Source organism: Siniperca chuatsi, linkage group LG14 (assembly GCF_020085105.1).
Source record: "Siniperca chuatsi isolate FFG_IHB_CAS linkage group LG14, ASM2008510v1, whole genome shotgun sequence".
Lineage (NCBI taxonomy): Eukaryota > Metazoa > Chordata > Actinopteri > Centrarchiformes > Sinipercidae > Siniperca > Siniperca chuatsi.
Window position 1 is genome coordinate 26,840,324 of NC_058055.1, and position 25,072 is coordinate 26,865,395.

Sequence of the window (25,072 nt, forward strand, 5' to 3'; positions counted from 1 at the left end):
AAGCATCAGATGTATCGGAGCTTTCAGAAAAATCCCTGAACTGAGTTTCCCAGTCATGATTACAACTTAGATTTCCATGTGAATGTCATTTACATGTTGGAAACTAGTAATTCAGATCATTCCGATATTACATGAACAGTGTCAGTGTCACCAGTGGCAAGCTATAAAACAGGGAGGATTAAACAGCACAGATGTTTTTAGGACAGCAGAGATTACAGCTAAAATTTTGGGAAGCTAGCCCCGCATGCATCCAATTGCATTGGCTAATATAAATAAATGGCAGACTTTGACAAAAGCTTCTGTAGCAGATGTAAAAAACAAAAAACAAAAAAACATCTACTGTATATGAGGCAGAAAAGAAGCTAAGAGAGGGGCTGATGAGGATATTGTTTGGGGATACTTTCCTGTGGTGGAAACAACTAGCTAAAGAAAACCTGGTAGGCTATTCAAACATGGTGGCACTTCTTTTGGACAGCAGCTCTGCTAGGAGACTGCCATTAGCTGTTAAGATAATTGAACTTTATATAACCAAATAGCTTGGTGTGTGGGTGACATTTGCCTTTGGATACAATAATTAATTAGCCTCTTAGCCTTATCTGACCACAAATAGCAAAATCAGTAGTTGTACTTTATGCAGTTATAAAGCCGTAGTCTATGTACAAGTCTTTAACCAGAAATCTATTTTGTAGATTGTGTGAAATGTTAATAAAGCTGTGTTAGCCATGTGGTTATATCAATATTGTGAGTTCACTAAACTGTAGCCAACAAGACGGTGCAACAGACTTGACTTTAGATGTTCTGCCATCAGACAATTTTAGCATCACGGTATGAGAAACACAATTATTTCAAAATTAAACACAGAAACAAATTCATAAATTGGGAGAATCCCAGTAGGTTACACTGCTTATTTACAGAGATAAGCATGTAATTGTTTTTCTGCATTATGCTTTATTCTGAAAGTAACCTCAACCAGCTCCATATGTTTGACGATGAGTTATGCAGATTCCTGAGAGTTTTGTTTGCACTTTGGCAGGGGAGTGGCCGAGGCAGAGCAGTTGGTCTTTTTCCAGAGGGGAGGAATTTACATTTTAGGCAAAGATTATTTTTCAAGGCTTTTGTTCCAAGTTCCTGTCTCTTAATATCATTTCCATATCTTAACATTTAGGTAACCTTCAGACTGGCTTTGACAGCAAAGTGGAACCTTGTGTTGTTCAGATAATTGAGAATGCTCATTAATCTAGTTAATCTTTGAACAGCTCTAAAATATAAATCATTAAACATTTTGAAAGTTATTATTCTTTCAACTAAGAAATATAGTGAATAACTATGTTGAAAAAAAGGTGTTTTAATTTTGTGCTGTCACATACTTTGTCAGAGGAACTGTCACTTTTTTTAAACAGTAGATATCTACTTTTAGAAGAAACTCTGAATGTCATTCAGGAGATTGTTCACTCTGTTGAAATGCAGGATCCTCTTGGGAATGACATGTTCAGGAAAGCATGTTTTGAAGCCAAAATATATCACTGGGTAAATGCTTTTCTCAAAACACCTCACACATACGAGTAAATTTTAGTATAGCTGCTTAGGAAGTTGATTTGTGGCCAGATTTGTGGCCTTTGAACAAGTCAGGACTTTTTTAAAAAGGAGGAAGACGTCCACTGCAGGTCAAAGTGGATTGAAGGTGAAGCTCATTCATAATAATATCCAGATGGAAGCTGGCATGCACCAAATAATATTTCTTTCTTTCTCAAGCTTTACAGTTCAGCTTGATTTATTGTTTGCAGACTGGAAAATGCAGAAGAGCACCAATAAGAACAGTGTGTCTGTTTGTTGTTTGTCTAATATTTTTTGACACGATTTAAATATTGAACTGCATGGTATGCAGCCATATAAGTTACTAATAATGAATTCCAATACTCAATTCCAGCTAAACATAATTATGCCTAAAGCTCCAGTGTGTAGCATTTAGTGGCATCTAGCAGTGAAATTGCAGTTTGCAGCTATTTGAATACCGCTCCTTTTCCAAGCGTGTAGGAGAAACTATGGTAGCTGCGAAAATCGTGAAAAACGCGAATGGCCCGAACTAGAGCCAGTGTTTGGTTTGTCTGTTCTGGGCTTCTGTAGAAACATAGTGATCTCCGTGGAAAGGGACCCGCTCCCTCTGTAGATATAAAAGGCTAATTCTAAGGTAATGAAAACACAATGATTCTTGTCGATGGTGTCGTCATATAAGAAAAGGCTCATTTGTCATTCTAGAGGGCATGGACCAACAATGTATTTAGTAATTGAATTTGGAGGACTTTTGGGGTGTTTTTTTGTAACTTGTGCCTCCACCCCAATACAGTGGAATCAACGGAAGCACTGAAAAATTACTTTGGAAAAATTCAGCAACAAGTATTTCCTAATATAATGTGCCAGTGACTTTGGATAAGCCAAAGAACATACTGTCAACAGTTTTCAGAAATACTATTTCTTCTGTAAAAACTGACAGTGATAAGATTCTTCTTTGAGAATTTGAGGTAAGGAGCCATGTGTCTCTTGCCTCTAACTTATTAATTTGCACTCTCATTGTAGAGGTAATTACCAACATTAAGACTATGACAAGAACAGCAAAATGTGAGAAGTGGTGAATTGAATGTGACAAGCCTGAATAAATTGCACCACTTAGCAGCCATTTTTACTTTCCGATGTACGTAACTTACTGATGATTAGATTGCTCTGCAATACAGTAAAGCAGTCAAGCTATTATGTTCAAGTTTGACATCCCATTTTGCATTTCCAGCGACTTTATACAACATTTGGACAGAGAGGTGGAGATTTTTCAGCAGCAGTGGCTGGCTGGTTAATTTCTGTCATTTAGCAGACAGTGAGGAAGGTGTTTATTTTATAATTAAAGAGAGAGCTTAGGGTACTATCCAAGGTGAAGTTGGTCATTATTTTAATTAACTGAAGTAACATGGCTCCATTCTGCCCCTTCTCTTTCCCCTATCATTACCAAGCTGTAAAGTCGTTCCAAAATGTACTGAAATTTTAACTGAATATTTTCACAAAAAATAAAAAATAAATAAAAGAAGATACTGAAGAACAATAGCATACTGTACAATGTATAGTAGATAGTTCTCTGCAGTGGAACTGAGCCTGACGCTGACCTTCGTCCTCTTTGAATTTAAGAATTTGTGCATCTAGAAAACTCAAATTATCTAGGAGACACAATAATTCAGAAATATATAGTGGTGCAAGCCCATGTAGTGCTTAAGGTGATTAAAAGAATTTTAAAATCAATTCTGCAATCTATGGGTAACCAATGTAGACTGGCCAGCATCGGTGTAATGTGTGACCTATGTTGTGTGTTAGTTAAGAGTCTAGCAGCCAATTTTGAAGAGCGGCTCGGGATGGTGAACAGTGGATTGCAATAATCAAGGCAGGAGGAAACAAAGATGTGAATTATTTTTTTCCAGATCATGGAAAGAATATGCAGCTTTGATTTTTGCAATATTTCTAAGTTGGTAGAAACAGGATTGGACTACCTTATTTATGTGCCCCTCAAAATTCAAATGCTGGTCAAAGAAAACTCCTAGGTGTTTTGAGGCTTGCTTGACATTTGCTGCTAAGGAACCAATACACTGCTATTGTTGTAATAGGTGCAGTATGAGGACCCAAATTCAGAAGACCAGGAAGCGGTATGAGGATGAGGTAGCCGGATGACTAAAGTATTTATTGGGTGATGTAACTTACAGACAGACAGACATGATCCGACAACGAACAAAGGAAAAGACCTGGACTAAATACCCTAAGGGAGGTGAGACAACGAGACACAGGTGCAAACAATCAAGGGGGGCCAACAATCAAAACTGGATGAAAAGCAAACAAAGACAGGAAGCAAAACCACAAGACACACAAAGGGAGGAGAATACTACAAAATAAAACAGGAAATATGACAAAACCTCTATAAACTATAAGAGCTGTATTTTATTGGAAATGCACTCAGGGCCTATGATGAGGACTTCTGTTTTGTCTGGGCTGAGTTGGAGGAAGGTATCTGACATCCAATCTTTGATAGCTGTTAGGCAGTCTTGCAAGATGGAGAGGTTACTGAGGTCAGTCAATATGAAGGAAAGGTATACATGTAGTTGTGTATTGTCTGCATAACAGTGATATGGGATAGAAAATGCACTTAAATTGTCTAATTAAGGAACCAAGGGGGAGCATGTAGAGGGAGAAAAGGCATGTATATATGGTCCTAAGGAACTAAAACATATTTAAAAAGAGAGGCTGGAGCAATGTCAAGAGAAGTAGAGGAACGGTGGGTTTGGGAGACTTCCAATGAAATTGGGCTAAACTGGCTCAATAGTGAAACATGGGCCCGTGGTTGGTACAGGAAGGCAGCATTTTTGACTGTATGTCAATGACTTTATCCACAAAAAAATGATAAAAACATTTCACAGTCATCATTTGGAAAGACCGGTACCGGTGGAGGGGCAGGGTTGTCAATCTATCGATTGTGCTAAACAAAGCTCTGGGTTTTTTTTCTGTTGCACTCAATCAAATTGGAAAAATAAGCAGTTCTTGCCTCTTTCACTATCTTATTAAAACATGAAAGTAGTTCCTTCATCCGATTAAAATGAACCTCCAATTTGGTGTTTTTCTACCTACGCTCAATCTTTCTGAACTCTCTTTTGAGACACTGTATGTCAGCGTTCATCCAAGGGGATGTGTTAGCAGTATGGATTTGTTTTTTAAAGGAGCGACAACATCTAGGGTTGACAAACAGAGTTTATTAAAGGAGCAGAATAAGTCATTGGTCTGGGCAAGGCAAACCTTATTCTTACTAAGGTCTGCAAAAACAGAGGCAAAGCTTTCAGCAGAGTGGCTATTGAGTGTACGAGAGAGGGTCATACGTTTGGTGGGTTGGGAGTCAGCATCAAAAACAGTATCAAAAATAATACAAGAAGATGTCATCAACACACAGAGTATTAAGGTTCAGACTCAAAGTAAAAACCAAATCAAGTGTATGACCATGATTCTGAGTTGGCCATGATACATGTTGTGTTAAATGATTGAGTTGTGCTTAAAAAGTCTGCAGCAAGTTTATCTAATGCATCATCAGCATCACCAACAATCAAAACTTTGTCAAGTTTAAGTCACAGTCCGTGGGACACAGTTCAATCAAGGCCATGTGGTCTCCACATTTCAACCAGGTCTCAGAAATGAACAAAAAATCCAGATCATGAGATGCAAATAAGTCCCATAGGAGTCTTATTACACACGGACCTAGTGTTGATTAACGGCATCTTAATCAGAGTGGAAAGCAGAGAGTAATTATGATTACAGGTAATCTGGTTTAGTTTTCTACCATTTACTGTAGATTTATGAGCGGTGACACGTTTCTTTGGCCTAAAATTTGTGATGACGGGAAGTAGTGAGCCAGGATCTGAATAACCAGATTGGACCGGTGAAAGTGTTAATGCCGGGGGAGGACAAACGGGGGCGTTAGCGCAGGATACAGTGGCCTGAGTAGAGACAGAAGAGGAAGAGGGGGCTTTCAGAGTGGGTGTGTGCTGTGTAAATAGTCATGCACATGGAGAGGCCTGGACCACATGCTGGATATTAGCCGACAGCATTTGGCTACCTCGCTTGTTGGGATGAATCCTGTCTCTTTTGAAGACAGAAGAACAATCCCAGAACAAGTTAAAATTGTCGATAAAATCCATGTTGTGAGATCTGCATGCGGACCAGAGCCAGGAGTGCAAGCTAAGGATACGGCTAAAGCGCTCAGCTTTGCGATCAAGAGTGAGAATGGGACCTTAGATAAAAATTGACTTTCCACAGTCCTTTTAAGATGTTAAAAAGGAGGTTAAAATTGGGTTAGATTAGGTTTTTGGTGTGCTCAGATTCCCGACGTGATGTGTCATTGGTCTTCACATGCACCACTTTTCTTTTGATGGAGGTCGGGAGTAAGGGCAGAAGGTCCAGGTCGGGGACTGTGGCACCTGGGAAACTGCTTTGGGGACAACAATTCCGGCTGGAGGGTCTGGAGGCTGGAGGCAGACAGCGGCAAAGTGTCTCAGCCCGAGGAAGACCTTCTGAGCGTCTGATGACGGCCGTCTGCAGCATTCTCTGGCTGTTCTTCGTCGTAGTGGAGTGACAATCTGCCTGACCAGCAGTGGCCACAGGTGGAGGAGATGTAACAGAGGCGGGAGGAGCCCTAGGAGCCGGGACAGCAGAGGTATCTCCAGGACGGACCGGAGCCTCGTCCATCAGGAACATGAAGCGGTTTGAAAGTTAATGGAGGTTGTGGAGAACCCCCCCAACAGTCCAGGACGGCTGGGGCAGCTTAGGAGTGGAGCTGTGAGCTGGGGCCATGAGCCTAGTTCCCGTGCCGACCTCATCTGATGGCATCAGTGTTCTAACGTCCCGGTCCAGTGCTGCTGCAGTGTTGATGAAACCTGGTGCCCCTGCAACCAGCTCTCATTTGGGGGAATGGCCACTCACCTCTGCTGGTGGACCCCCCCGGGCATACCGGCACATGTCAGCGTGCATTGAGGCCAGTCAGGGAAGGGTGGCCACAGAGGCCGAGACCATTGGTGACACCAGGGAGGAGGGTGATCGGGCCGCCGGGAGAGCAAGACTGGAGGGCCGCATATATGAAATATGCTTTGTCTGGGCAGTAACAACGGAGACAAAGCTTTCGATCAGCTGATCCTTTTTTGAAGCTCTGACTTTATGTGGTGGATATCCTCCCTTAACTGTGAGTACTGAGGTTTGCAGTCCACACACAAAGACATTGAAGCCACTGAAGTAGTCTGAATAAAATCAACACTATCGTTAAAATGGAAAACTTAAAACAACAAGATAAAAGTAATCCCACGATCGATTAAAAAGAATTGCGTTAAAAACGGATTACTGGAGAGGAGAGTGAAAAACAGCACAACGCTTCTTAAGCGTGTGCTCAGCTTGTTTCTTTTGATAACTTAGATTCCAGACATCCGATTGCTGAAATCCTTTATCCAGTTAAAAGACATGGTTAAAAACATCCAAGATCTTACAAGTGTGTTAAAAAAAGTAGCTTAAAACTAGATCAAAGTCAGTTTGTGGGAGTGCTTCTGGTGGAAAAACACAACACCGACACATGTGCAGTGACTTACTGGAATATTATACAGCCTGTCGCTACTACTGATTGGATGGTTTAGTGAGTTTTGAGATATGTGAAGACCTGATGACACACATTATGGTTAAATTGATAATGTAATCAGTGTGCTTCATTTGAGGCTCAAAGGGAATTCAAAAACCAAAAGGGCACTTAGACCTTACACTCATGTTAAAACACAAACAAACTTGAAGGAGAAAGTGGCATATTTAAAACAAATCTTCAACAGTCGGCCTCCAACAAGAGTCAAAAACAGCTCCTCTTACAAGTCTCCTTTCATTGACACTATGTAGCATAGAGTTTTTGTTTTTGTCTCTTTAAACACCCTCAGCTTTACTTGCCTTCCAAATATACAGTAAATCAGAATAACTGCTGTTTCTGTCCAAAGAATGCCTCCACAAAATGTGACATGGTTGAGGTGGAGAGAGGTGGCTGAGTGTATTGGTGGATGATGAATAGAAATCTTGTTTCTGTACATATTTTTTTGCCATATGTGTGGAGAGGCTGATAATGCCATAATGAAAGTCAGTTCCGGCTGCTAACAGGATTAGAGCTGAGAAATGAGCATGCAGCATTTTCCTACAAGGTACAGAGAGCTACGTTTTAACAGACTCGTAATTCTTTGTCTAATCACTTTTTCGCAGTTTGTCTCTGTGTTTAACTTTTTGTTTTTTAACCTGGAGCCATTACAGAGAAACTGCTACATCCAACTGCCTCAGTTGTTGCACCAAATGAGCACATTATAACACAAAGTTCTGATTTCTGATGTCAATACTGTTTTGTCCAAATATGTCCTCTTGGAGACAATGCAATATAGAAGGCTACTTCTGCTACTTGGGTAAAAAATAAATAAATCCACCACCCATTTTTCATCATTTCATCTGAGCTTTTTCAGCCATCATAAGTTAAGACAGCGATCTGGTAAAGTTGTTGTTCTTTTGTGTTGGACTTAGCATTACTAAATTAGGATAAATGCAATATGAATGTATGACGGAGTAGCAGGAAATGAAAGTGGATAGGAAGTGGCTGTAGTACTAAGTCTCTATCCTATCTATAGCTCCCTGTCAATTGTTGTTCCCTCACATTCTTTACCTACAGTATGCACACTCATCAGTACTGTCATGATGTCAGTATGGCTGTACAGTGCTTTGACCACTTTAGCTACAGAGGCTTTTGCCTCCTGATTAAAGGATAGGTATTTCAAGTCTTCATACTCACATGCCGTATGTATGTTGAGAGAGTTATGTGTTACAGTAATCACTGCTTAAGTTTCCATATTAGCTTTGGATGAACAAGAATTGTGGCTTTTGTCCCCCATTTTTTTACAGTGTTGTCACGGCACAAGGGGATCTCTTTATGGCCGGTATGGAGAGGAGGAATGGTTACAGCGACCCATAACTGTCTCAGCATACATATGGCGTGTGAGTATTGTATTTACAGAAACTCAAATTTAAACCTGTCCTTTAAAGGGGCACTCTGCCCAGTTTACACAGTTTACTCGTCATGAGTACTAAAAAGCCTGTGTTACAAACTGGAGGAGTGGGGTTTGAAGATGTGGGCATTTAGTCGAGAGTGAAAGAGGCTGACCCATCCAGGGCTTTAAAAGTTGGGATATCTCTGCTTCTGCTTCTTCGATTTTGATCATTCATTCTGTGATCTGTTACACTTTCAAGTGCAATGTTAGGAAACTTTGCACTTGAAAGTGCAATACTAAATCACTGCAGTGCTCCTTTAAACATAATGTGCGCATCACTTACACTTGTGGTTGGGAAAAGCTATATTCCCTATTGCTGTCAGACTGATGGCGCCATTCTCAAACAAATAAGAAATTATTCAGGAGAAGGTGTTACTTAAATGATTTTAACACATGTTGCAAAGGCAAAGAACTTCACAACATGAAATGGAGGGTGGTCGCCTCTACGCACTGTGTCAACTAATCTGTAGACATCCCTCAACATAATATATTGTGATCACCGATTTAAAAACCCAAAGAGCATTCATTTAATTTTACGGAATATTATGGAGAATGAAAACTTAATGAAGCAAAACATAGTTATTCATTAGTTTACTGGGCTTGTTACTGCTTCAGTGTGTTTCTGTGGTTACACAGGTCGGTTAGGAAATTTGTGGGAAGCTTATGAATTTATACCAGCGATTAGAGCCGAGGTCAAACTTGGAATAGATGTTACTGCTACTCCAACAACTACAAGAAGCTGTAGCCTTGTAACAGTAACAATGATATCACAGTATTTATTGACAAACTGTAATGACGCCACTAATTCAGAACAGTGCAGTTATTATAAAGTAATGCACACCCTCTGGCCAATTAGAAATTAGTAAATCCAAATGCTTCTCTCCAAATCCCGGCCACAGATGAGTTTTATTAGACTTTGGACTCAAAAACTACTTTTGACTGGACTCCGATCACCTGCTTTTTGCTAATTTGGGTTAATAAAAACAAATTTTGTACACTTGCAGTCCATGAATGAAATAAGGTCACACTTCCTCTCTGAGTCATTCTGTTTATTTCTTTCTCTCACTCAGCCTCCCTTTTTCTTTCCCTCCAACTCACTAATTACCTTTGGTTTTAAGTAGCTTCATTCATTCTGCAGTAACGATGCTGCATTGACCACAATACCTGACAGTAATTCAAAATTAACATTACACTTCCACAGTAACAGGCAACTGCCTAAGTTCATTAGGCAGGACCGTGGAAGCGTAGATGAGCTCACAGTGACATTGTTTAAATAAAATGCTGCTCTCTGCTTTTTGGAACAATCTATGAAAGAAAGTAGCAGCAAACCCACTTTCTGCCAAAGTAGTGACATCAGCAGATAGTCAGTTTGCTTTAACACAGTTGACACAGTGAAGCCACTTTTTGACTGGAGTCAGCTCACCTGAGTTAAAAAGAAAAAAAAATGCTTTTTTTGTTTTTTCACATGTAGGGGTTAAGTAAAGTCACAGTCTAGATTCTTCCTTCTTCTACCGCTATCAGTCTGAAAAAGCTCCATCCATTGTCTGTTGCACAAAAATGCAGGTACATTTTAATGCAAAAACAAAATGTCTAAAGTCTCAACTACTTCCACATATATTTTGTTCGCATTTTGTTTTTAAGAATAACAATTAGATTTCTGTTCTCTATGCAAACCAGAAGCAGGGGGATTATTTTGAATAAGATACACAGATCGTTTATGGCAACAAAATGGTCTGTGATCTCTAAACCTGCCGAAATTGCACCATCAGCAAATATTTGCAGATTATTCCTATGCTTTTTGATACATGTGACATGAGTCAAACCTTTTTGCTGTGGTGAAGCAAAGCTCTTTGTTCATACAAGCTTTTATAATCACCTCCGCTTGCTTTGATCTGCTTTTATTTTCTAGGAGATTTATTCTCGCAAGTAAGTCACATTCGGTTTGTTATTTTTACATTGACACGTTCGAGTCCCAGATATGAGCTACAGTTTTTGCCAAAATAAACTTATTGCATTTATGAAGATTTTTAGAACACAACAAAAATCTTCTGTCTCCATTAAACTCCATTCCTCCCTTGTACAGTTAAATAGAATAGCATTTTTCAGAAGTTGGATCTCATAGCCATGACCCAAAGACAGATGGCAACAGTAAACGTTCTAAGCAGAGAACTGAAATTTTTAGATTCTTGCATATCCACAGAACAATCTAGCTGAAAATAAAGAGTAGGTAGCCAAGTAAATATCCCTACTAAACTGAAAACATGCAGCGATGGAAAATTTTGAGGCACTGAGAGTAATTTGTATATGCAGTTTCTAAACAAGTGAATCTAAGTAATATAATCTATGAATCTACCAGTGAAAAGCTATTCTCAGTCTGTGTAATCATCTCTTCATTAAGATACTTTCAACATTTGATTTGCTCTATTCTGTCAGTGTTATCATCTTACCTCACATCACTGCAGCAGAGCCAAGATGGCCTGTAACTCTGAGCTGTTTTTTTCTGTCCATCCTGGTTGAGCAGGCATGTGCAACACTACAGGAAGCCAAACGCCCTTCATCAGTCAACGTGCAGGCTTGGTCACACAACAGTGGCCACCACATTTTGCTCTCTGAACTTCTCAGCTCTCTAAACTAAATATTCTTTTTTTTTTCATAGTTGAACGCTCCCAAATATTTAAATACACACACATACACAAACACAACTGTTCTTCAATTGATCACTGGTTTGAGTTATGAGCTCTTTTCTTTTTGAACAGTGAACTCTTTGAACGAAGTCCTGACAGAGATGGAGCACAGGAATAATTGTTTCATTGCTCCGTTTGAAGCAGACCCATCCATCAGGCTGCCACGTGTACTACAGTGAATGTGTACAATGTGCAGATGAGGATGGCATTCGGCATTGATGGGGATCACAGAAAAGAAGTTGCTGTGCCTGTGAACTGCTTGGAGCCCCACATTGTGTTACATGAAACTGTTCTTCCATCGTATACAGAGACACTGAAGCAAAATGCTGAAGAAGCTTTGTCTGAAGAGTCTTTACCTTTAGGGAGGCTGGATCATCAGGTCAAAATTTCTTGATCAACAATTTTGATGATTTTTTGTCAATTTCCAAAACAGAAAATGTGACAATCATGGCCACTTCCAAAAGGGATTGGCCAGGAGTGTGGAGGCAGATTTTTAGCTTCTCTTTCAAGCTCTTTAAAAAAAAAAAAAAATCTTCATACAACTACTGTCGTCACTTTTCGCACAACTGAGTGCAACACCATGAACGTCTCTGAGGAAGGATTGGCTGAAAGGGTGCGCCATGGCAGGCTTTAATGCTGACTTTGAGTGTTGTCCTTTGGAACAGCAACACTTTCGCCTTCAGAGTAGTTTGTTTCGAGCAAATATCCCAGTCTTTACTCTACAGCAGGCCCAGAACCAACTTCCGAGTGGCCCAGCATACATAAATCTGATATATGACAAAATAAGTAAACTACATATACAGTGTATGGAAGTAGCTAACGAGTGAGCCATCTTTGCTTCCTTCTCATCTCTGTTGAGAGCTCCACATGCGCAGTACCGATCTGGCAGGATGTTTACAGATGTAACGACAGCGCCAATCACATCTTTCATAAATCACAGTTTTCTCATGTTTCTCATTCCGACCACGCTTAGTAGCTTTTCAAAACATCTGGCTATTGACAGTCACAAGTAGGGAAGTGCTCTACTGAAAATAGGTCTCTGTCAACCCTGAAATGTAAATTTGACAATAAAAACCATCAGTTTAACGCTGCCTGGACTGGCAAATATTTGTTTATTTTACCGCCATCTCCAAACTATTTTTGATTACATTCATTTGCATTTGTTTCAAATTTGTCATTACCAAAAACTAAAAAAAAAAAAAAGGTTTTAAATTGTCTGCTGAAAATGTCTGGCCCATCTACATTTCCTGGTGTTAAAATCTGGCCCAATTGAATTTGTAATTGAATAGCCCTGCTCTGGAGCCACCCTCAAGCCATGTAATTCGTCATTTTTTCCAACTGGATAAAACAGTTTCTGTCTCTAGAGTCTCTGTTGTTGGAGAGGATAATTAGACTAATTTTTTGTATAAAGAAGACACAACACCACCACTACAACCATCATCATTCTAACCAGTTAGCAAATTAAATCCGTCCACATTTCGTTATGAACCTGCTTCGTTCATTTAATTCATTCATTCATTTTAATTTAAGTCTTGTCCTCTTTCTGGTAGTGCTGAGAGTTTGTTGACAAGCTGAGCAGGACACCAAAGGTCAGCGCTGGCCTTTCTGCCTCTTAGTATGAGAAGCTCTCCCTCCCTAAACTAGATTACACCATAAATCAGTGGTTTGCACTATAAACCAGCCAGTAATCCAGCCAGGAGGGAGGCTGCTGTGTTTGTGTGGCTGTTGAGACTGAGTGCATGTGAGTGTGCACTGCATGTGTGTTTCTATGATAGTGACTGCATGCTAGCATAGAGTATTTTTAAAGTATTTCCTTCATCTCCATAGAGTGTGTGGCTCTGGCTGTGTGTGACCACTGATTTGTATGTGTAATGCCATAAATTATACCCCGTCAGTTCTTGGATTTTTATATCTGGTCCAATTTTCCTTGAAATGTTGTTATCCTGCACTTTGAGTCTGAGCTATATGCAAGTAACTCAATTTTCATGTAGAATGAGGCAAACTGGTAGTAAAAAAGCCAAAGAAAGAGGTCCAACATTGACACACACTGTGAGTGGTCAGAAATTAGCCCCATCCTGCTGTTATGCATCTCTGGTACTGTGATAAGGTCTAGGTAGTGCTTAACAGTTTTGTAAGAGAAAAATGGAAGCTGCTTTTCTAAAATCTGTAAAAATAAATAAATAAATACAGGCACAAAAAGTTTGGAGATGATGGCGTCTATCAACCAATACAAACTGTGTAGTCCTCCGGGAGTGTTTCGATCTCAGGTGGTTGTGTTCTAAAGAACTAACCAAACCCAACCGCACCAAGACCAACGGAGAAATTGGGTCTCAGTCTGCTTGCAAGATCTTAACAGGTCCGACTCTACCTGACACAGTTTGACGGAATATAATTTGTACTCCACCCAACTTGGGTCCCGGGTCAAGTCTCAGACACTAGGAACCAAATAAACTTGTGAAGACCTCTACTTGTTAGTGATGTCTGCTGCGCTTATATTTAGTGAGAATACAACCAACCTCAGGATTATGCAATATGGCACTTATGGCTAATGCACACAGCATGCGGCTGTGTCACGTTCCAGCTCTGTCGCGGCTGCCACAGACAATCCACTACCATTTATGTGCAATGTCTATTTTTGTCAGAGCAGCTTGCGTCTACAATGACCAGCAGTCATTACCAAGCTGCTGAGCTGCAGATAAAATCATTATTTTATGATCATGACATCGTCAGACAAAATAAACAAAAAATAAGGTTAATGAAATCAGCAGTGCTGTGTGACTGGCTATATTGACATTTAGAATGAGTGATGACAGAGAAAGTCAGAAGCAACAAAAGGTTGTTATGTTCAAGTACAGCCAAAAAGCATCTTGTGCCACATTTAAATGAACTGCTGTATTTATGCATGTAAAACACAAAAAATGTCAGCAAAACAATTCTAACCTACGTTTGAAATGTGGCTGCCGAAGAATAGACGCTCCTCTTCTGAATGCTTCCAGTGTACATTGAAACCGTGACGGAGAGCAGCCAAAATGCTACGCAGCTGGAAGCTCTGTACATTTCGCGTTGGCCTTTATGAATTTAAAATACAGTGGCAGCATGTGACGCGTGTCAACACGTCTGCACCCATTGCTGTCAATGTAAGCGCACACATCAGTGGTGTCAACTCTCCAGAACAGTAGCAGTTTTATCACATTTGCTCCACAGACCAGCACATCATGCAACTGTATTCTGACTTTGTGTCCTGACTGTATGATGTGTCTGCTGCATGGTGAGGGAGATGTTTGTTGTACTTGAGTCTGCTGATCATGACAGATATTCCCTCCCATCATGTCATCGTGCGGGGTCTACTCTGTCCTTTCCTGTTTCTGGTGGCCCAATATTATTTAGAATAGTCACAAATCTAGTGCAGTCCTGATGAATGACCACATTCAACTGTCTAAAAATACATTTTAAGTGCAGTTAGTGAAAAACAACAGCCACTTTGAATCATAAACAGATTATGAGTAAAATCGATCAGTTAAAATCGAAGAGTACAAATGAGAACCAAGATTTTTAAAGCAGTGAATGACATCAAATATTCAGCTCATGTTTAAGGCAGTCATAAAAGTAATATCTTTAATCTACTGTCACATGATGACTGCCTTTGTCTGTACAGTCAAACTGTCAATCCTAATTTTGCGACCAGCGGGAAAGACATCGCAGTAAATTAAAAGTCTAGTGTGCCGCACTTGTTTGTGTTTATAATGTAATTACAATAAAATACTGCTTGATGTATGCTGATGACAGACTTTTAATAGAGCAGTTACAATTCGATTTCTGCAGATGAATTGGCCACCGTCACCTAACAAGTTATAAACAGTCATACTTATTAACTGTCTTATTGCATAGATTTAATGAAAAGAAGGAAAAAAATGACAGCTCTTGGTTGTTATGATACACCAGCAAAAATCTGAGAATAGAAGGGAAACAATAATTATAAAGGAGTATGGTTAATTTATGATACAAAAGAGGTAATATATCATAGTTAAGGGAAACAGATACCACTGCAGCTTAATGAGAAGATGAAAGCGAGGAGCCAGTGTCACCTCATTCAGCTCATGACCTCATAGGAAATGAATATTCATGAGTATATAATCACAGAATCACAGAGATCGCACAGACTGAAAATAAATGAAACGAAATTGATCTGCATCACACACCAAAGGAAATGTTCCATGAGTACAGAGTGAGCCTCCCCATGCCTGTAGTAAAGATCAGAGTGTAAAAGAACAAAAAGGAAATCAAGCTGGACAACACACACACACACAAAACACAAAAATGTTCCACTTCATACTTGTTACAGATTTGTTGTGACACACGTTTCTTTCTACATGTAGTTCCTACATGAAGCTGCTCACAACAAGGTCTGTGGATTATCTTGAGTAACTGGGTCATGATTTCTGGAAAGAGACGTTGCTGTTGAGTTTTTCAAATTATTTTTTTGGGCGCTTTGAGCACCACAAGCCAAGTGCCATATAGTTCCATTATATTCAAATAATGCAGACATCTCTATGGCCGATATCTCCAAAACTCAGCAGCTCAAACCAAAAAAAAAATCTAGATGGACAAATAGCTCTACAGGTAAGAGGAAAAATATGGATTTTTGATTTTGGGGTGAACTGTCCCTTTAAGGAATGTACAGGAGTAACAAAATCTGATTAAGAAAAAGAAATGAAAAATAAAAAAATAAATTGAGCTTCATTACAAGAAGCATAGCTTGACAGCCCACGTCCAAATGTTGTGAAGACTGAGACAAACAGGTTGGAAAACAAAAGAAAAGAAATGGAGCTGCATCACAGACAGCAATAAAGGTTCCATGTTCTACTTCCAAGCCCTAAGAAAGATTCAGGAAGAGTGAGCTTTTCCATAACTGTAAACAGAGTGGAGAACAAAGGTAAAAAAAGACATTGGGCTTGTGAAGGAGTAAAGAGGAGGGAGGTTTCCCATGACAGTAAAGGTGTGCAGAGGCTGCGAGATTGCATGCAAGTCAATGGAAAGACACGAGTAGCAAAATAAAAGAAACAAAATAAGTAGAAAATCCATGAAATAAATAAGTTCAATGGGCTGGAAAATCAATCCAGGTGTCAAATTTACACAAATAATGCAAGGTGGAAAATTTGCTTCATGTTCAATCTAACTGCGCCTTAACAAAGAAGGGAAAAAAAGAGACAATAACTTAAGTGTAAGATATGTTCAAATGCTCACCTCTCTATCCCTTCTCATTCTCTCAGCACAGGTTTTGTAGCTTACTTAGTTTAGACTTCCCTGAGCATTTTAAGATAATCAAACCTGCTTTAATTAAAAGATCTTCACTCATGGAAGCTGTCATGAAGGGCACCAGCACTTCAGAGAGACTCAGCACAACTTGGCGTCTGTCAACAGCTGCAGGCTCATCCCAGTTTGTCCCACTCCGCCTAAAAGGAATATTGACAACTACTCTGCTTCGTTAATGGGAATTTAGCATTAGTTTCAGTGAACGGTTAACTAAGTCTCTCACTTTCTCTGACAGAATCTTCTGTCAGTTTTTTGTCATCTCTTTTGTCTTCATCTCTATCTTTCCTCCCTCTTTCTCTCTCCATCTTTCTACCTCTTTCTCTCCTCTGCCTCTCACAGATTGAAGAACAATTAATTGAAGTTCCTCTTCGCCTCGTCCATCCCGCTCAGCAGCAGAGCACTAATATTTAATCAAGACCTCCAAATGTTTCATCCTGGTGCCTCTTTAATTGTTTGCCTTCACCTGCCAACAAAAACTTTCTTTGAAAGATTTTCGAAGTAATGTTGAGAGGTACATTGCTTCAATGACCTTTCTGTTTTATCAGCCAGCTTGCAGGAGAAACCGTCAGGAGAGACATGGGCGACAGGATGACATTCAACAACTGTCCAGGTGTTGGATTTCCTGTGATATTGCGGCAAAGTCTGTGTCTCTTTACCAAGTCATACAAAATATGGATACAGAACACACACTAGGCACAGAAAAAATAACAGAAACCTCTTTGTAGCCTCACATTGAATGCCACTTTGCTGAAGCTAATAATGTTTTCATTGAGATTGTCAGAAGCATTGATTTGAAAAACTGTTCACATCAGACTTGTTGTAATTCTGAGATGGTGATTTCCCAAATTTCTGACAGAATAGGTCCCACTTGGCAAAAAAAGAGCAACAGAAATGTCAACAAACCTGGAATCTTGGAATAATGCGTGAATGCAGCATTTTATTCAGAACTTTTAAGGTGAAAAGCTCCAAGAAATGATTTGATGTGCTTAAAGAACAAAAGTCCACCTTGTATCTCTACAGAGTGAACTGAAATATATATTTTAAATAATGCACAGTGGTGTTTCTTTCTTGAGAGACGCTGGCTTGCAGAGAGCAACCAAGAGTGTAATTTTGTAGTTTATCCAACATATGGAATCATTAATTGGCTACACATGATTAAATGGCCTGACAGTTATCATGACAGCCATCAAAATAAACTGTTGCCAGCTAAAACTTTCATTTCTTAAAATGGTATTGTAAATAATTCATGCTTTAATTCATATTTTTATATACTTTAAAATAATACTTTAATTCAAAATGCAATTTTAATACAAAATCAAATTGATTACCTGCAACTGAAACTGTGGTATTATCCATCCATTATCTATACATACCCTTTGCAGGGTCACGGGGGACTGCATTGATCAACAGCATTGTAAATGTGCCATTATAATGCTGCCAATAGTTGGAGATTTTTCTTGTACTCTCCTTCTTGTGCGCTCTTAAATTGTTGTGTATGCACAGTATTTATACCATATTGGTCGATTGTATAAAAGTGAAAAAGCCCTTCAGTGTAGCTATGAGTGCTGCTGTGCACCATTATCATAACCATATTCAAAGTGCTTCAATTCAGGAATCCAACAGTAGCAGGAAGAAAACAGTGAGGTACATTCTTTGTGGGTGTAAGGTGCAGCATTCACTTTATTTTAACACTGCTGTCATCAACTTTGATAACCGTGGTAGACTAAAAAAAGAATCTCTTGAGTGTGAGAGATGTGAGCCTGTAAGCACATATGTACCGGTTCAGTTTGAAAATCTAGCGTGGAAAGGGAATGAGTGCCATTTTCTCCTCTTCCTTTTAAAACTCCCATCAAGTACAATTGAGCAAGGTACTCCACCTCCAGCTGCTGCAGTGTAGCGGCAGGACAAACCCAGGTGTGTAACCATGAAGATGAAGCACTGCAGTGCTAAGAAAACACATTAAAAGCTCTAAAACGTCCCCAAGCACTGGATGAATGAAGGTGGAGAAAAACGAACTGAAGTGTTTTTCAGCTGGATAATGTTGTATTCATGCTCTGCATATGCATCAGTAATTTTCATCTTCAAAGGACTCAGAATCAGAAATACTTTATTGATCCCCGAGGGGAAACTCTTTCAAGGTGTTTTTCTCCGTGCCTGTGCCTCCTTTTGTCCCTCCTTCCCATCTGCTGCAGAGAATTAGCTCGTATTAGACATCTTTTAGAAAATGACCACAGCTAGCAACAATTGAAGCCATCTAAAATTATTTAAATAATTGCCAAAGAAGAAACCATGAAAGGCATTAGTGAAAATATATTTATATTTACTTATATATTTAATATTTAATTTGATATTTGTATTCAATTTACAGATTTATTAACTGAAGACCATATTAATGTATGAAGTACAAACAGTTATGACTAGCCAATGGGACTCAGGAGGAATTAAGAACAATTTCTTGAAGAAAGGTAAAATATGTAAAGTAAAAAAGAAAAAAAGCAGTCTAGATAAAAATGTCTTTTTCCAAATGTAATAACAGGATTAAGTCAAACAGAGATGGACGGCACTTATTTCCCCCAATTTTCAACTCTAACAATTCTGATATTTGATCAAAACATGGTATTCATCTCCCAGACAAGTGTTGCACAAAGGTTATAGACGTCTTTACTATACTGGCCTTTCTATCTTTCTGTGCAATGAGTGCCTTTCCAATTTCAACTCCTTGTTAAAATGGACTTAAAGATCACATGCTGACATACCTTTGAGCTCGCTACACCTTTTATATATACTTTATGTATATCCAATGTACCTTTTGCAATATGGCGGTATATCTAAGCAGTCAGTGTTCTGTTCACAACTTAGCTTTTGCTCTGCTGCTGCACTTCTTGCCTCAAAATTCTGCTGCAACTGTTCACTTGCTGCATCTGCTGCTGCTGCTCATGTAGCTTTTTTAACACAATGTCAACACAGACTGCGTAGTGAAAGCATCACGTTAGCAGAGCAGCAGCAGCTTCAGTCCTCCATCTGCACAGGTTGTGTTCAGGCACAGTATTGAGTGTAGGTCACTCGTGTTTTGGCAACACACGATCACTGTACTTATGCAGGTAAAATGGAAGAAAATAAACTTGATGTAAAAAAAATCTGCTTTGGGTTGTGGTGACATGCATAAAGCACAAGTTAAATGCAAAGCGCTCAGTGCGCAGAGCTTGGTGTATGCTTGTAGGAAGTGACGAGGTCACTAGAGGCCAAATATCGACTCTGTACATCGTCTGCATTCTCATAACAATCCACCGCACATGAGTTGGCTGACAGCAATACAAATGTTACATTATGTTGGTTCGTCAAACATATTATCTGCACAGCTAACCATTGCTTGTCTTTAGGATCTCTCTCTTTATCTTGCTTGGTTGTAAGACATTTTATCATTATTACCCCAGAGCTCATTTAGCGAACCTCCATGATAAGAAGCTTTCTTTAATTTTATTATTGTTCAGTTTGACTTTGGCTTGTAAGGTGGTTTGAAGGACCTGCATTTACTAAAGTCCAGAATCTTCCACCAACTTCATATTGATTAAGATAATCCAACAACACTAGAGTTACAAGGTTTCCAGAGGACAGCTTGTCACCGTCTGACTTACTGCCACCCTGTTTTAGGGTTGTTGTACTTCATTTTGTCCTTTTCTATTTTGGTTTGGAAGCACCAGTGTACACACTGAAATGGGAGGGCACTGTCTCCGGTCACACATTCACACACGTACGCACACACCTATACAGGCATATAAATCAAGTAGACGCAACCTCAGGGGAGCACACATATGCCTTTATACACACTCCGACACACACTGATGGCTTTCTTGGAGCTTCACTGTGGCTGTAAAAGGATCTTGTAAATGAGTGGTGGGGGCCTCCTGCTTCAGCTCCATAGGGTTCATTAACTGATACACACACACACACACACACACACACACACACACAGGTGCACAAACAGACAAAGTGACCCCTGCAAGGAATTCATTCATTTTTATGCCCCCTCTCGCCTCATGGCTGTTTATTTGTTTTCCGACCCATTAGGTTAGCTGCTTTTCAGGACTCTATCCTTTTTTTAGGGTCTCTCTTAGCTTTACACACTGCAGTACTGACTGGGTCCCATGACGAAGAGATGGTCCTCTAGAAATGTCTATAAAGATAAGACAGTGAAGCACTGCCTGAAGACAGTTTTGACCGTTACTTATGTGGCCAGAAGTAGTGTCACAGCATTTTTACTGTTTAACCTCTTCCACTCCAACCATAGTTTTAAACTAAATTAAAATGACACCCAAAACAAAAGTCCTGTAGCTCCTGAACCATCTGACTATGACCGAACGAGTTCTTGCCAGAAATTATTAGCGTCTCTGGAGAAAAATGTTAGTTATCTTTGATATTTTAGTCTAAAAATAATACTTTTCATGCTTTTTTTTAAACATTTGACAAAGTTGACTAGAGCTCATGATGAAGTAACTTAAGGAATCATGGAGATGAGTCTCTTAGCTTTCTATATCTCTGTAGACCATGTCAGCCAAACATTAGCTATACAATTTCCTGAAGCTTTATTGGACCCAAAAGTGTTGACAAAACAGTGCTTCACTTCACAACAGTACAGTATACATTTTTATACAATTACTATGTTTTTCTTTTTTCAGCTGTATATAGCATTTGTACAAACCCATCAAAAAAATTATAACAAAAATAATAGTAATTGTCCAATCCAAGGTATTATAGCATAGGCAAAAATACAGGCACAATATTTACTCTGGGAAAAGATGGTATGTGATGTGTGTGTATAGAGAGAAGGTAAAAGTAAGAGTTTGGCAGGAGGGCCAAAACAGTACTTCTGTTGCGCTCTAAAGTTCCTTTCACTGAGACCCTGGAAGTTGCACACAGACCCTTCATCCATAGTTTGGCAAACCATTCTGGAGCAGCCCTGGCATTGTTGTTGTGAGCTGCAAGCTAAAAAGCTCAGTATGCTAGATTTTGAAATTCTTCATTTTATCGCTTTTTGATTTTGGCATTTCTAAACAATATGTTTGATCAGCACTTTTTTAAATATTTACAAAGAGGCACTGGAGCTTAGAAGTGAAAGGAAGAACTTTTGCTTTGTGTCATTTACTGTATGTGTTTTGATTGCAAGGGCTGTCATTCATCTTTGTCTCTAATTGAAGCTTATCTATAGCTCGACACTATAATTCCCATTACAATGAAATGATTGTCTGTGGCTACATATTATCATGTTTTCTCGGTGCTTGTTGATGCTTGAAGAAGGTCCCTGACTGAAAGCTTGCCTTAATAAATGAATATTGCACAGCTTGGACTATGCAGATGCTTGCCTTGTATTTTAAAGACTTTGTGGAAAGGAAGGTGGGAACAGAACAGGTATTATTTTAGAGCTTTCATGGCATAGGAGAAAAAAGAAAGAGAAAAAATGTTGCTAATGAACATAATCCAGGCAGCACTTACTGTACGTTTCTCTTAAAAAATATTTGGCAGAACAGATTAGTAGTATATGAATGTAATTTCTGGAAGACAGGGTTGGAGTGTGGGTTAAAATGAGCTGAGTAGTGGTTTCTTCATGCTGGAGTCATGCTGTCCAGATGGCAACAATGTGATGAAGTGATGAGGTAGGTGTACCTGATTATACCCTGTGCCCTCCTGCAGTGTCTGGTTTAAGTCTCCTCCAGGTGTAGCAGTTTCCCACCTATGATCCCGATCACCTGCTTAGCAACCCTGTTAACCTGCTTCACTGTGCCATCATGATGCCTTTGCTGAGTATGTGTAAGAGTTTTCAGACCAGATAAAACTGTTCTTTTAGAATTTTAAAAAGGTAATCTCAACAGCTGAACCCTCAGGAGTTACTGGGGAGTGATTTAAATTGTGCTGCCTAAAATCAATAACAGTCTCTATAGCTTTGTCTATACGTTGAGGGGAAAGTTGTTATCCCTGCACCACAAGGAAGCCTCTCTCACCTTTTTCCTTTTCGTTGTTGTCATGGATAAGGCCAATAACGGTTGTATGGTGTGAAGTGAAGGTAGCTCGTAGCGTGTCACCATGGGACAGCTCCATCTCGTTTTCATTACTGTGATGCAGTAACCTCTCTAAACAAATATTTGTATGTGATTGTCACATTTTTTGGTTGTCTGAGCAGGTGTTCTGTCGACCTTGTTCCTCTGGGTTTACTGTCTCCTCCTGTATATTCATGTCAGCATATTCATAGCTCGCAGTGAACCATCTGTGACCTCGGCCCGTGCCAGCACAACTTTCTGCCCCAGTGATATGAGCCAAGTCTGACCCACACTGAGTCATTTTACAAATATATGTGCATATATGGAGGGTGGGAACTCTGTGTGACAAGACAGATTACAGAGAAGATGAGAAGAATCAACTCTCTCTGCATCTCAACTGGGGGAAAAAACCCAAAAAGCGCATATAAAGTAAAAAAGAGCCCGTTAGTCAACCGTTACTGGATGAATAAAGGTTAAAAGAAAAATCTCTGTAGAGATGATCTAGCCATGGCCAGCGAACAATGCAGGGGTTCAATGAAGTGGGATTCAGCAATTTGTTCCCATCATTGAGAAATAAAAGCAAAGCAGAACTGACAGTCAAGCTGTGACAGCTTTAAGGAACTATGATGGAGAGAGAGAGATTGAGGACTCGTGGATGCAGTGGTAGTTAAACCCACTTACAATTAATTTATCCAGCATTTCCAGCTGCCCTTAATCATTGAATTGGATGAAAGCACTCATTCTCTTCTTCATTCTCTCTGAGCTACATGGTTCTGCCTGAAGGAGCATGAGGCTCATCAGTGACAGAATCATTTTGCAGCATCTTCTTTTCCTACAAAGTGAGCAATCACAGTAAAACTTGCAGCGGGTTTACCTTTTAGGGTAAGGCACAGGTTGGATGTTACACCAAACCACTGCACTTGAAGCAAGCCTGTTTGCTGCTGACCTTTCAGAGTGCGTTCAATCGATTCTGGTTGACTGAGAAGCTTAAATATGGAGAAAGCATCTCAGAGATATTTTATAAGTCTAATTTAAAGTGCGTATTGGCTTTTATTTAGTGGGAATTAAGCTATTCTGGAATTGCTTTAAACCACAGTAGCAAAACCAAAACAAAGTAGGTAGTATCTATACATTTTTGGTACAATATTTAGACCAATTTTCAACAAGCTGGCATCAATTCAGCATTAAAATGATGTGTCTGTATCTCAGACTCACAAATGCTTCTACATTTTCTCTGTAAGACTTCCTCATGTAGTTGATGTGAGCCTCATCTTTCCCCTTTGGATGTTTCCAGGAGGAATGGCTGAGGTTGAGGGACGTATCAGGAGATACTGTATCACCTTGAGAAAGATGTGGGACAAGGAAGAAGTGAGTGGGGGAAACATAGATAGTTTGTTGCCAATGCCATACACAATCAGCAAAGTCATTACAGTGCATTCGAGCATTTTTACCTCATTGATGAAGGCAGTTGGAGGGGAGGGGTTGGTTTTAAGGGGGTCTTCTCGAGACCCTCAACCATCATCAGATCAGTGACCAAAAGCACTCTGTTACAGTAAGGAAGGCTTTCTAAGGAAAGCATTGATTTGACATATTTGAATGTATATGTGAAACGGAGGTGTGTCATTGATGCTGCTGCTTACAGACTTCTTTCCACAGCTGAGAAAAACTGGCTTAATGTTAAAAAGTCTCTCCATTCTGCAGAGCTGCTCAACGATACCACTCAGCTGCTGTGGTTTGAGGCTAAAAACAAAGGCCTTGAACATAAGTCATTCTTTCAACTAGGGCCCTTACTGTTAGGTTTTCATAATTTGAATTATTGATGATGGAATCTGTTTGGTTGTTTTTCTAATTTGCATTTGTAGTATTGTTATATTTGAAGAACCCAGAAGCTGAAAAAAAAATTCAGTTTATGTGAATCAAATCGAACTGAATGACGGGCTGAATATGAGATTTGATGGCACATTGAATCTTTCCCTGAAAGAAAATCTAACTCAATTATTGTTGGATTTATTTGTTACACTGCTAGAAGTCAAAGGAGGAGAAGGGGATGAAATTAAGGACAAGGAAGAGGAGGAAAAGAGGAGAACAAGATAAGGGAGAGGAGTAAGAGAAGAGAAGAAGTGTTTTTATGTGTCAGGAGAATCCAGGCTGCTTTTCAGTATCCACTTCAGGGCAGGGAGAGGTTGACAGAAAAGAGCAAAGGTCCTTATTGTCTTCTGCCCAGTTCAGGGCAGGAAGAGAAGAAGAAGAGAAGAGGTGAAAAGAGAAAAAGGAGGTGATGAGCCTAGGAGCCTAAGTGCTGTTGCTTTCACTTATTTTCAGGATGTGTAGACCAGGGGAGGGGGAGAAGAGGTGAGGTGAGAAAGCAAAATAATGAGGATTAAAAAGAGGATAAAAGGAAGAGGGCAAAGCTAGGGTGCAG

At 39.6% G+C, this 25,072-nt stretch overlaps 1 protein-coding gene across 2 annotated transcripts in view; it reads left to right on the plus strand.

The window, feature by feature from the left end:
* Nucleotides 1–25,072, plus strand: part of sgcd (sarcoglycan, delta (dystrophin-associated glycoprotein)) — a 295,835-nt gene that overhangs the window by 63,621 nt on the left and 207,142 nt on the right. Inside the window, exon 1 of one of the 2 annotated variants that reach the window (XM_044222300.1) lies at nt 8,476–8,568. The exons of the other annotated variant lie outside the window; for it this stretch is intronic. The gene's annotated coding sequence lies outside the window, so the exon portion shown is untranslated. Of the gene's footprint in view, nt 1–8,475; nt 8,569–25,072 lie in introns of those variants that run through there. 2 annotated transcript variants of the gene reach the window in all.